The sequence below is a fragment of the Leuresthes tenuis genome, unplaced genomic scaffold (assembly GCF_036924035.1).
Source record: "Leuresthes tenuis unplaced genomic scaffold, fLeuTen1.0.hap1 SCAF_6, whole genome shotgun sequence".
Lineage (NCBI taxonomy): Eukaryota > Metazoa > Chordata > Actinopteri > Atheriniformes > Atherinopsidae > Leuresthes > Leuresthes tenuis.
In genome coordinates, this window is record NW_027325360.1 from 29,554,362 (window position 1) to 29,567,597 (window position 13,236).

The following is a 13,236-nucleotide window of genomic DNA, read 5'->3' on the forward strand; positions in this document are numbered from 1 at the left end:
CACACCTTTTAGTAGCCGAACAACTCCGCTCCCGCTATTGATTGTGTACAGTCGGGTATTTTAACCTTTTCTTACCCGCTTTTTACCAACTATGGTTGGACATTCACACCTTCTTACAGCAGAACACCTCCGCTCCCTGTTTTGATTATGTATGGTTTGACATTCGCACCTTCTCTCACCCGCCTTTTACTATGGTCGGCCATTCACAGCTTCCTCTCCACCATACTTGTATGGTGGGATATTCACACCCACTTGCATCCGAAGACCTCCGCCCCCACTTTTGTTGATATTTAGTCGGTCATTCGCACCTTACCCGCTTTTGGCAAACTATGGCCTTCTTGCAGCCAAACACCTCTGATCTCGCTTTTGATGATGTAAGGTTGGGCATTCAGACCTTGCTTCACCTGCTTTTCACCAAATATAGTCGGACATTCACACCCACTTGCATCCGAAGACCTCCGCCCCAAATTTTGTTGATATTTAGTCGGACATTCGCACCTTACCCGCTTTTGGCAAACTATGGCCTTCTTGCAGCCAAACACCTCTGATCTCGCTTTTGATGATGTAAGGTTGGGCATTCAGACCTTGCTTCACCTGCTTTTCACCAAATATAGTCGGACATTCACACCTTCTTGCAGCCGAACACTTCCGCTCCACCTTTTAGTGTTCTATCACACCTTTTTTTCACCGCATTTTATACATTATGGTTGGAAATTTTCAACCACTCTCATCCGAAGACCTCTCCTCCCGCTTTTGTTAATATATTTGAACTTTAGTCGGACATTCAAACCTTCTTGCAGCTGAACCACCTCCGCTCCCTGTTTTGATCATATATGGTCTGGCAATACTACCTTTTCTTACCCGTTTGTGAGTAATTATGGCTGGACATTCACACCTACTTGCAGCCGAACACAACCTCTCTCGCTTTTGATGATGTATGGACCGGCATTCTTACCTTTTCTAACACATTTTTCAGCAATTATGGTCGGAGATTCACACCTACTCACAGCCGAACAACTCCGCTCCCGCATTTGATGGTGTATAGTCGGGCATTCTCACCCTTTCTCATCAGCTTTTTGCAAATTATGATCTGACATTCACACCTACTTGCAGTCGAACAGCTCTGCTCCCGCTTTTGATTATGTATGGTTGGATATTCGAACCTTTTCTTAACTGCTTTTTACAAACTTTGGTTGGACGTTCACACCTTCTTGTAGCCGAACACATGCACTCCTTCTTTTGATGATGTATGGTTGGGCATTCGCACCTTTTTTTTTACCCATTTTTCAGGTATTATGGGTGGACATTCACACCTTCTTGCAGCTGAACACCTCCTCTCCCACTTATGATCATGTGTGGTTTGATTTTCGAAAATTTTCTTTCATGTTTTCTAGCAATTATTGATGGACATTTAGACCTTCTTGCAGCTGAACACCACCTCTCCCGATTTTGATGATGTATGGACCGGCATTTTTACCTTTTCTAACACATTTTTCAGCAATTATGGTTGGAGATTCACACCTACTCACAGCCGAATAACTCCGCTACCGCATTTGATGGTGTATAGTCGGGCATTCTCACCCTTTCTCATCAGCTTTTTGCAAATTATGATCTGACATTCACACCTACTTCCAGTCGAACAGCTCTGCTCCCGCTTTTGATTATGTTTGGTTAGATATTCGAACCTTTTCTTAACTGCTTTTTACAAACTTTGGTCGGACGTTCACAATATCTTGCAGCCGAACACCTCCGCTTCCGCTTTTGATGGTGTATATTCGGGCATACGAACCTTTTCTTACCCGCTTTTTACAAACCAAGGTCGGACTTTCACACCTTCTCTTAGCTGAACAACTCCGCTCCCTCTTTTGATTGTGTACAGTCGGGTAATTTAACCTTTTCTGACCCGCTTTTTACCATCTATGGTCGGACATTCACACCGTCTTACAGCGGAACACCTCCGCTCCCTCTTTTGATGATGTATGGTTAGGCATTCGCACCTTTTCTTACCCATTTTTCAGTAATTATGGGTAGACATTCACACCTTCTTGCAGCTGAACACCTCCTCTCCCGCTTATGATCATGTGCAGTTTGATATTCGAAAATTTTCTTTCATGTTTTCTAGCAATTATTGATGGACATTCAGACCGTCTTGCAGCTGAACACCTCCGCTCCCACTTTTGATGGTGTATAGTCGGGCTTTCGAGCCTTTTCTTCCCCGGTTTTTACAAATTATGGTTGGACATTCAGACCTTCTTGCAGCCGAAAACCTCCACTCCCTCTTTTGATCATACATTGTCGGGCATTCGCACCTTTTCTTACCCGCTTTTTACAAACCATGGTCGGACTTTCACACCTTTTAGTAGCCGAACAACTCCGCTCCCGCTATTGATTGTGTACAGTCGGGTATTTTAACCTTTTCTTACCCGCTTTTTACCAACTATGGTTGGACATTCACACCTTCTTACAGCAGAACACCTCCGCTCCCTGTTTTGATTATGTATGGTTTGACATTCGCACCTTCTCTCACCCGCCTTTTACTATGGTCGGCCATTCACAGCTTCCTCTCCACCATACTTGTATGGTGGGATATTCACACCCACTTGCATCCGAAGACCTCCGCCCCCACTTTTGTTGATATTTAGTCGGTCATTCGCACCTTACCCGCTTTTGGCAAACTATGGCCTTCTTGCAGCCAAACACCTCTGATCTCGCTTTTGATGATGTAAGGTTGGGCATTCAGACCTTGCTTCACCTGCTTTTCACCAAATATAGTCGGACATTCACACCCACTTGCATCCGAAGACCTCCGCCCCAAATTTTGTTGATATTTAGTCGGACATTCGCACCTTACCCGCTTTTGGCAAACTATGGCCTTCTTGCAGCCAAACACCTCTGATCTCGCTTTTGATGATGTAAGGTTGGGCATTCAGACCTTGCTTCACCTGCTTTTCACCAAATATAGTCGGACATTCACACCTTCTTGCAGCCGAACACTTCCGCTCCACCTTTTAGTGTTCTATCACACCTTTTTTTCACCGCATTTTATACATTATGGTTGGAAATTTTCAACCACTCTCATCCGAAGACCTCTCCTCCCGCTTTTGTTAATATATTTGAACTTTAGTCGGACATTCAAACCTTCTTGCAGCTGAACCACCTCCGCTCCCTGTTTTGATCATATATGGTCTGGCAATACTACCTTTTCTTACCCGTTTGTGAGTAATTATGGCTGGACATTCACACCTACTTGCAGCCGAACACAACTTCTCTCGCTTTTGATGATGTATGGACCGGCATTCTTACCTTTTCTAACACATTTTTCAGCAATTATGGTCGGAGATTCACACCTACTCACAGCCGAACAACTCCGCTCCCGCATTTGATGGTGTATAGTCGGGCATTCTCACCCTTTCTCATCAGCTTTTTGCAAATTATGATCTGACATTCACACCTACTTGCAGTCGAACAGCTCTGCTCCCGCTTTTGATTATGTATGGTTGGATATTCGAACCTTTTCTTAACTGCTTTTTACAAACTTTGGTTGGACGTTCACACCTTCTTGTAGCCGAACACATGCACTCCTTCTTTTGATGATGTATGGTTGGGCATTCGCACCTTTTTTTTACCCATTTTTCAGGTATTATGGGTGGACATTCACACCTTCTTGTAGCTGAACACCTCCTCTCCCACTTATGATCATGTGTGGTTTGATTTTCGAAAATTTTCTTTCATGTTTTCTAGCAATTATTGATGGACATTTAGACCTTCTTGCAGCTGAACACCACCTCTCCCGATTTTGATGATGTATGGACCGGCATTTTTACCTTTTCTAACACATTTTTCAGCAATTATGGTTGGAGATTCACACCTACTCACAGCCGAATAACTCCGCTACCGCATTTGATGGTGTATAGTCGGGCATTCTCACCCTTTCTCATCAGCTTTTTGCAAATTATGACCTGACATTCACACCTACTTCCAGTCGAACAGCTCTGCTCCCGCTTTTGATTATGTTTGGTTAGATATTCGAACCTTTTCTTAACTGCTTTTTACAAACTTTGGTCGGACGTTCACAATATCTTGCAGCCGAACACCTCCGCTTCCGCTTTTGATGGTGTATATTCGGGCATACGAACCTTTTCTTACCCGCTTTTTACAAACCAAGGTCGGACTTTCACACCTTCTCTTAGCTGAACAACTCCGCTCCCTCTTTTGATTGTGTACAGTCGGGTAATTTAACCTTTTCTTACCCGCTTTTTACCATCTATGGTCGGACATTCACACCGTCTTACAGCGGAACACCTCCGCTCCCTCTTTTGATGATGTATGGTTAGGCATTCGCACCTTTTCTTACCCATTTTTCAGTAATTATGGGTAGACATTCACACCTTCTTGCAGCTGAACACCTCCTCTCCCGCTTATGATCATGTGCAGTTTGATATTCGAAAATTTTCTTTCATGTTTTCTAGCAATTATTGATGGACATTCAGACCGTCTTGCAGCTGAACACCTCCGCTCCCACTTTTGATGGTGTATAGTCGGGCTTTCGAGCCTTTTCTTCCCCGGTTTTTACAAATTATGGTTGGACATTCAGACCTTCTTGCAGCCGAAAACCTCCACTCCCTCTTTTGATCATACATTGTCGGGCATTCGCACCTTTTCTTACCCGCTTTTTACAAACCATGGTCGGACTTTCACACCTTTTAGTAGCCGAACAACTCCGCTCCCGCTATTGATTGTGTACAGTCGGGTATTTTAACCTTTTCTTACCCGCTTTTTACCAACTATGGTTGGACATTCACACCTTCTTACAGCAGAACACCTCCGCTCCCTGTTTTGATTATGTATGGTTTGACATTCGCACCTTCTCTCACCCGCCTTTTACTATGGTCGGCCATTCACAGCTTCCTCTCCACCATACTTGTATGGTGGGATATTCACACCCACTTGCATCCGAAGACCTCCGCCCCCACTTTTGTTGATATTTAGTCGGTCATTCGCACCTTACCCGCTTTTGGCAAACTATGGCCTTCTTGCAGCCAAACACCTCTGATCTCGCTTTTGATGATGTAAGGTTGGGCATTCAGACCTTGCTTCACCTGCTTTTCACCAAATATAGTCGGACATTCACACCCACTTGCATCCGAAGACCTCCGCCCCAAATTTTGTTGATATTTAGTCGGACATTCGCACCTTACCCGCTTTTGGCAAACTATGGCCTTCTTGCAGCCAAACACCTCTGATCTCGCTTTTGATGATGTAAGGTTGGGCATTCAGACCTTGCTTCACCTGCTTTTCACCAAATATAGTCGGACATTCACACCTTCTTGCAGCCGAACACTTCCGCTCCACCTTTTAGTGTTCTATCACACCTTTTTTTCACCGCATTTTATACATTATGGTTGGAAATTTTCAACCACTCTCATCCGAAGACCTCTCCTCCCGCTTTTGTTAATATATTTGAACTTTAGTCGGACATTCAAACCTTCTTGCAGCTGAACCACCTCCGCTCCCTGTTTTGATCATATATGGTCTGGCAATACTACCTTTTCTTACCCGTTTGTGAGTAATTATGGCTGGACATTCACACCTACTTGCAGCCGAACACAACCTCTCTCGCTTTTGATGATGTATGGACCGGCATTCTTACCTTTTCTAACACATTTTTCAGCAATTATGGTCGGAGATTCACACCTACTCACAGCCGAACAACTCCGCTCCCGCATTTGATGGTGTATGGTTAGGCATTCGCACCTTTTCTTACCCATTTTTCAGTAATTATGGGTAGACATTCACACCTTCTTGCAGCTGAACACCTCCTCTCCCGCTTATGATCATGTGCAGTTTGATATTCGAAAATTTTCTTTCATGTTTTCTAGCAATTATTGATGGACATTCAGACCGTCTTGCAGCTGAACACCTCCGCTCCCACTTTTGATGGTGTATAGTCGGGCTTTCGAGCCTTTTCTTCCCCGGTTTTTACAAATTATGGTTGGACATTCAGACCTTCTTGCAGCCGAAAACCTCCACTCCCTCTTTTGATCATACATTGTCGGGCATTCGCACCTTTTCTTACCCGCTTTTTACAAACCATGGTCGGACTTTCACACCTTTTAGTAGCCGAACAACTCCGCTCCCGCTATTGATTGTGTACAGTCGGGCATTTTAACCTTTTCTTACCCGCTTTTTACCAACTATGGTTGGACATTCACAGCTTCTTACAGCAGAACACCTCCGCTCCCTGTTTTGATTATGTATGGTTTGACATTCGCACCTTCTCTCACCCGCCTTTTACTATGGTCGGCCATTCACAGCTTCCTGTCCACCATACTTGTATGGTGGGATATTCACACCCACCTGCATCCGAAGAACTCCGCCCCCACTTTTGTTGATATTTAGTCGGTCATTCGCACCTTACCCGCTTTTGGCAAACTATGGCCTTCTTGCAGCCAAACACCTCTGATCTCGCTTTTGATGATGTAAGGTTGGGCATTCAGACCTTGCTTCACCTGCTTTTCACCAAATATAGTCGGACATTCACACCCACTTGCATCCGAAGACCTCCGCCCCAAATTTTTTTGATATTTAGTCAGACATTCGCACCTTACCCTCTTTTGGCAAACTATGGCCTTCTTGCAGCCAAACACCTCTGATCTTGCTTTTGATGATGTAAGGTTGGGCATTCAGACCTTGCTTCACCTGCTTTTCACCAAATATAGTCGGACATTCACACCTTCTTGCAGCCGAACACTTCCGCTCCACCTTTTAGTGTTCTATCACACCTTTTTTTCACCGCATTTTATACATTATGGTTGGAAATTTTCAACCACTCTCATCCGAAGACCTCTCCTCCCGCTTTTGTTAATATATTTTAACTTTAGTCGGACATTCAAACATTCTTGCAGCTGAACCACCTCCGCTCCCTGTTTTGATCATATATGGTCTGGCAATACTACCTTTTCTTACCCGTTTGTGAGTAATTATGGCTGGACATTCACACCTACTTGCAGCCGAACACAACCTCTCTCGCTTTTTATGATGTATGGACCGGCATTCTTACCTTTTCTAACACATTTTTCAGCAATTATGGTCGGAGATTCACACCTACTCACAGCCGAACAACTCCGCTCCCGCATTTGATGGTGTATAGTCGGGCATTCTCACCCTTTCTCATCAGCTTTTTGCAAATTATGATCTGACATTCACACCTACTTGCAGTCGAACAGCTCTGCTCCCGCTTTTGATTATGTATGGTTGGATATTCGAACCTTTTCTTAACTGCTTTTTACAAACTTTGGTTGGACGTTCACACCTTCTTGTAGCCGAACACATGCACTCCTTCTTTTGATGATGTATGGTTGGGCATTCGCACCTTTTTTTTACCCATTTTTCAGGTATTATGGGTGGACATTCACACCTTCTTGCAGCTGAACACCTCCTCTCCCACTTATGATCATGTGTGGTTTGATTTTCGAAAATTTTCTTTCATGTTTTCTAGCAATTATTGATGGACATTTAGACCTTCTTGCAGCTGAACACCACCTCTCCCGATTTTGATGATGTATGGACCGGCATTTTTACCTTTTCTAACACATTTTTCAGCAATTATGGTTGGAGATTCACACCTACTCACAGCCGAACAACTCCGCTACCGCATTTGATGGTGTATAGTCGGGCATTCTCACCCTTTCTCATCAGCTTTTTGCAAATTATGATCTGACATTCACACCTACTTCCAGTCGAACAGCTCTGCTCCCGCTTTTGATTATGTTTGGTTAGATATTCGAACCTTTTCTTAACTGCTTTTTACAAACTTTGGTCGGACGTTCACAATATCTTGCAGCCGAACACCTCCGCTTCCGCTTTTGATGGTGTATATTCGGGCATACGAACCTTTTCTTACCCGCTTTTTACAAACCAAGGTCGGACTTTCACACCTTCTCTTAGTTGAACAACTCCGCTCCCTCTTTTGATTGTGTACAGTCGGGTAATTTAACCTTTTCTTACCCGCTTTTTACCATCTATGGTCGGACATTCACACCGTCTTACAGCGGAACACCTCCGCTCTCTCTTTTGATGATGTATGGTTAGGCATTCGCACCTTTTCTTACCCATTTTTCAGTAATTATGGGTAGACATTCACACCTTCTTGCAGCTGAACACCTCCTCTCCCGCTTATGATCATGTGCAGTTTGATATTCGAAAATTTTCTTTCATGTTTTCTAGCAATTATTGATGGACATTCAGACCGTCTTGCAGCTGAACACCTCCGCTCCCACTTTTGATGGTGTATAGTCGGGCTTTCGAGCCTTTTCTTCCCCGGTTTTTACAAATTATGGTTGGACATTCAGACCTTCTTGCAGCCGAAAACCTCCACTCCCTCTTTTGATCATACATTGTCGGGCATTCGCACCTTTTCTTACCCGCTTTTTACAAACCATGGTCGGACTTTCACACCTTTTAGTAGCCGAACAACTCCGCTCCCGCTATTGATTGTGTACAGTCGGGTATTTTAACCTTTTCTTACCCGCTTTTTACCAACTATGGTTGGACATTCACACCTTCTTACAGCAGAACACCTCCGCTCCCTGTTTTGATTATGTATGGTTTGACATTCGCACCTTCTCTCACCCGCCTTTTACTATGGTCGGCCATTCACAGCTTCCTCTCCACCATACTTGTATGGTGGGATATTCACACCCACTTGCATCCGAAGACCTCCGCCCCCACTTTTGTTGATATTTAGTCGGTCATTCGCACCTTACCCGCTTTTGGCAAACTATGGCCTTCTTGCAGCCAAACACCTCTGATCTCGCTTTTGATGATGTAAGGTTGGGCATTCAGATCTTGCTTCACCTGCTTTTCACCAAATATAGTCGGACATTCACACCCACTTGCATCCGAAGACCTCCGCCCCAAATTTTGTTGATATTTAGTCGGACATTCGCACCTTACCCGCTTTTGGCAAACTATGGCCTTCTTGCAGCCAAACACCTCTGATCTCGCTTTTGATGATGTAAGGTTGGGCATTCAGACCTTGCTTCACCTGCTTTTCACCAAATATAGTCGGACATTCACACCTTCTTGCAGCCGAACACTTCCGCTCCACCTTTTAGTGTTCTATCACACCTTTTTTTCACCGCATTTTATACATTATGGTTGGAAATTTTCAACCACTCTCATCCGAAGACCTCTCCTCCCGCTTTTGTTAATATATTTGAACTTTAGTCGGACATTCAAACCTTCTTGCAGCTGAACCACCTCCGCTCCCTGTTTTGATCATATATGGTCTGGCAATACTACCTTTTCTTACCCGTTTGTGAGTAATTATGGCTGGACATTCACACCTACTTGCAGCCGAACACAACCTCTCTCGCTTTTGATGATGTATGGACCGGCATTCTTACCTTTTCTAACACATTTTTCAGCAATTATGGTCGGAGATTCACACCTACTCACAGCCGAACAACTCCGCTCCCGCATTTGATGGTGTATAGTCGGGCATTCTCACCCTTTCTCATCAGCTTTTTGCAAATTATGATCTGACATTCACACCTACTTGCAGTCGAACAGCTCTGCTCCCGCTTTTGATTATGTATGGTTGGATATTCGAACCTTTTCTTAACTGCTTTTTACAAACTTTGGTTGGACGTTCACACCTTCTTGTAGCCGAACACATGCACTCCTTCTTTTGATGATGTATGGTTGGGCATTCGCACCTTTTTTTTACCCATTTTTCAGGTATTATGGGTGGACATTCACACCTTCTTGCAGCTGAACACCTCCTCTCCCACTTATGATCATGTGTGGTTTGATTTTCGAAAATTTTCTTTCATGTTTTCTAGCAATTATTGATGGACATTTAGACCTTCTTGCAGCTGAACACCACCTCTCCCGATTTTGATGATGTATGGACCGGCATTTTTACCTTTTCTAACACATTTTTCAGCAATTATGGTTGGAGATTCACACCTACTCACAGCCGAATAACTCCGCTACCGCATTTGATGGTGTATAGTTGGGCATTCTCACCCTTTCTCATCAGCTTTTTGCAAATTATGATCTGACATTCACACCTACTTCCAGTCGAACAGCTCTGCTCCCGCTTTTGATTATATTTGGTTAGATATTCGAACCTTTTCTTAACTGCTTTTTACAAACTTTGGTCGGACGTTCACAATATCTTGCAGCCGAACACCTCCGCTTCCGCTTTTGATGGTGTATATTCGGGCATACGAACCTTTTCTTACCCGCTTTTTACAAACCAAGGTCGGACTTTCACACCTTCTCTTAGCTGAACAACTCCGCTCCCTCTTTTGATTGTGTACAGTCGGGTAATTTAACCTTTTCTTACCCGCTTTTTACCATCTATGGTCGGACATTCACACCGTCTTACAGCGGAACACCTCCGCTCCCTCTTTTGATGATGTATGGTTAGACATTCGCACCTTTTCTTACCCATTTTTCAGTAATTATGGGTAGACATTCACACCTTCTTGCAGCTGAACACCTCCTCTCCCGCTTATGATCATGTGCAGTTTGATATTCGAAAATTTTCTTTCATGTTTTCTAGCAATTATTGATGGACATTCAGACCGTCTTGCAGCTGAACACCTCCGCTCCCACTTTTGATGGTGTATAGTCGGGCTTTCGAGCCTTTTCTTCCCCGGTTTTTACAAATTATGGTTGGACATTCAGACCTTCTTGCAGCCGAAAACCTCCACTCCCTCTTTTGATCATACATTGTCGGGCATTCGCATCTTTTCTTACCCGCTTTTTACAAACCATGGTCGGACTTTCACACCTTTTAGTAGCCGAACAACTCCGCTCCCGCTATTGATTGTGTACAGTCGGGTATTTTAACCTTTTCTTACCCGCTTTTTACCAACTATGGTTGGACATTCACACCTTCTTACAGCAGAACACCTCCGCTCCCTGTTTTGATTATGTATGGTTTGACATTCGCACCTTCTCTCAACCGCCTTTTACTATGGTCGGCCATTCACAGCTTCCTCTCCACCATACTTGTATGGTGGGATATTCACACCCACTTGCATCCGAAGACCTCCGCCCCCACTTTTGTTGATATTTAGTCGGTCATTCGCACCTTACCCGATTTTGGCAAACTATGGCCTTCTTGCAGCCAAACACCTCTGATCTCGCTTTTGATGATGTAAGGTTGGGCATTCAGACCTTGCTTCACCTGCTTTTCACCAAATATAGTCGGACATTCACACCTTCTTGCAGCCGAACACTTCCGCTTTTAGTGTTCTATGAGGCATTCACATATTTTTTTTCACCGTATTTTATAGATTATGGTTGGAAATTCTCACCCACTCTCATCCGAAGACCTCTCCTCCCGCTTTTGTTAATATATAGTCGGGCATTCGAACCTTTTCTTATCCGCTTTTTACAAATTATGGTCGAACATTCACACCTACTTGCAGCTGAATACTTCCGCTCCACCTTTTAGGTATGTATGGTTGGCATTTGCACCTCTTTTTATACTGATTGCTGAAGATTAAGTTGTTCTTTCTCAAACTACAAATTTTTTTTAATTGTTGAAACTTGATTTGAAGTGGATAAATAAGGAGGACAAACAGTTTTAAGTCAGGCTGATAGAAGGAATTAATTTTATAGCAAAATCTGTATTTTGTCATATGTCGAGAGATGCTTATTGCTGAAGAAGTTCTTTCTCATTCTACAAAGTACAACGTTGTTTATCGTTGAAACTTGATTAGACATGAATAAATATGAAGGACAAAGCAGTCTTAACTTGGTTTGAGTTAATGAATTCGTTTTATAGGAGAATCCGAATTCGTGCATAACTCATAAAATAGAGCTTATTTTCGGATTCCTGAAGAATGAGTCTGGTTCTTTCTCATAATACAAAGTTTGTTGTTGAAACTTCATCAGAAGTGAAGAAATAAATGAATGCCTATCAACAAATGTGGGATCTAAACTCTAGTGCTTCCTCTAAAATAATTTCCTTTCTCAATTTAGAAATGTGTGTGTGTAAGTCACAACACCCGTGACACCAAAACGGCTTTCTTTTCTCTACACTCTGCACTATGAGCACACACACCAAATCAGAAAGGCTTTTTTCTCTCTTTTCTACATTATGGACTGTGGGGACACAAAACCGCTCTCTCTCTTTTTTTTTTTTTATCGTGTGCCAGGGCGTTGTCTCACGTATTAGATTATGCTTAAGATACGAATGGGTTTATCAGTCACATCAGAATCCATACATGCTGATCCTCCCGTAATAAAATGGTCGGATCTTATCAAACACACTTTGTTTCTTGTGACAATCAAGTCAGCGAAACAGCGTATACACGTCAAGACACTGAATCAAGTTTGCCACAAGAACTCATAAGTTTGGCAGTATTGCTCTGCCGTCAGCAATCATACACCCATTTTATTTTCGTGAGACATGTGCAAGCACCTGTTCATCTACTGTTCTATCACTATGAATTAGTGATCTATTATCAATAAGGATACTTCTACAACTACTATCAAAGTATGTCCGGACTTCTTATGTTGTCAGTTGCTATATATGAATAAGTGGGTAGCTACTGACAAGCATTAAGCATGTCACACAGCCCAAACAGAGAACATTTCAGGACACACCACACAGTTAACAACCACAGTGAAGCGTGTGAAAGCCCAAACATGTAACATTCAACAGGACACTTACACAACTCCCGGTAATATAATAGAAACAACTCATTAGTGCTGCTCTCCACGGAAGTCTTTAGTAAAAGGCGAAAGACTTGTATGTTATGAAGAGAAACCAGAGTACGATTATCCGTCACTGCGGGAGCAGGGCATCAGGCTAGTTGGTATAGCCACCTTCCCCATGGTGAGCTTTGCTTGGTTGAGACGCTTGCCCCCCCCCCCCTTGCTCCTCGGCTGACCAAGTAGGAACAATCGGGCCCTATTCGATGGCTGCCTTGTCTTTTACTCTATGCAAAAGACAAGGCAGCAACAAAAACACCACGAGAATCCCGTATTGAGGCTTTGTTCTGACCGCTCATTCGGTGTCGCGTTTCTTTCAAGCAATTCTCCCGGTTAGCCGACACTCGGCTCGCTCCCATAGCCGTGTTAAAGTCTACTTCGCATTCACTCTCTTTTCTCTGCAGACTCTTGGGATTTTATCTATAAAATGAATTCCTTCACTCAAACTATGTTAAAACTGCTTTGTCGTTCATATTTACCATGTCTAGAAAGATTTAA

General features: G+C 43.4%; 1 non-coding gene across 1 annotated transcript; it reads right to left on the reverse strand.

Annotated features, from left to right (window-relative positions):
* Positions 1–12,686: 12,686 nt before the first annotated feature.
* Positions 12,687–12,802, reverse strand: LOC140310801 (U5 spliceosomal RNA). Its single transcript, XR_011916838.1, has one exon. It is a non-coding gene; the product is annotated as a U5 spliceosomal RNA (small nuclear RNA).
* Between the last annotated feature and the right edge of the window lie 434 nt (positions 12,803–13,236).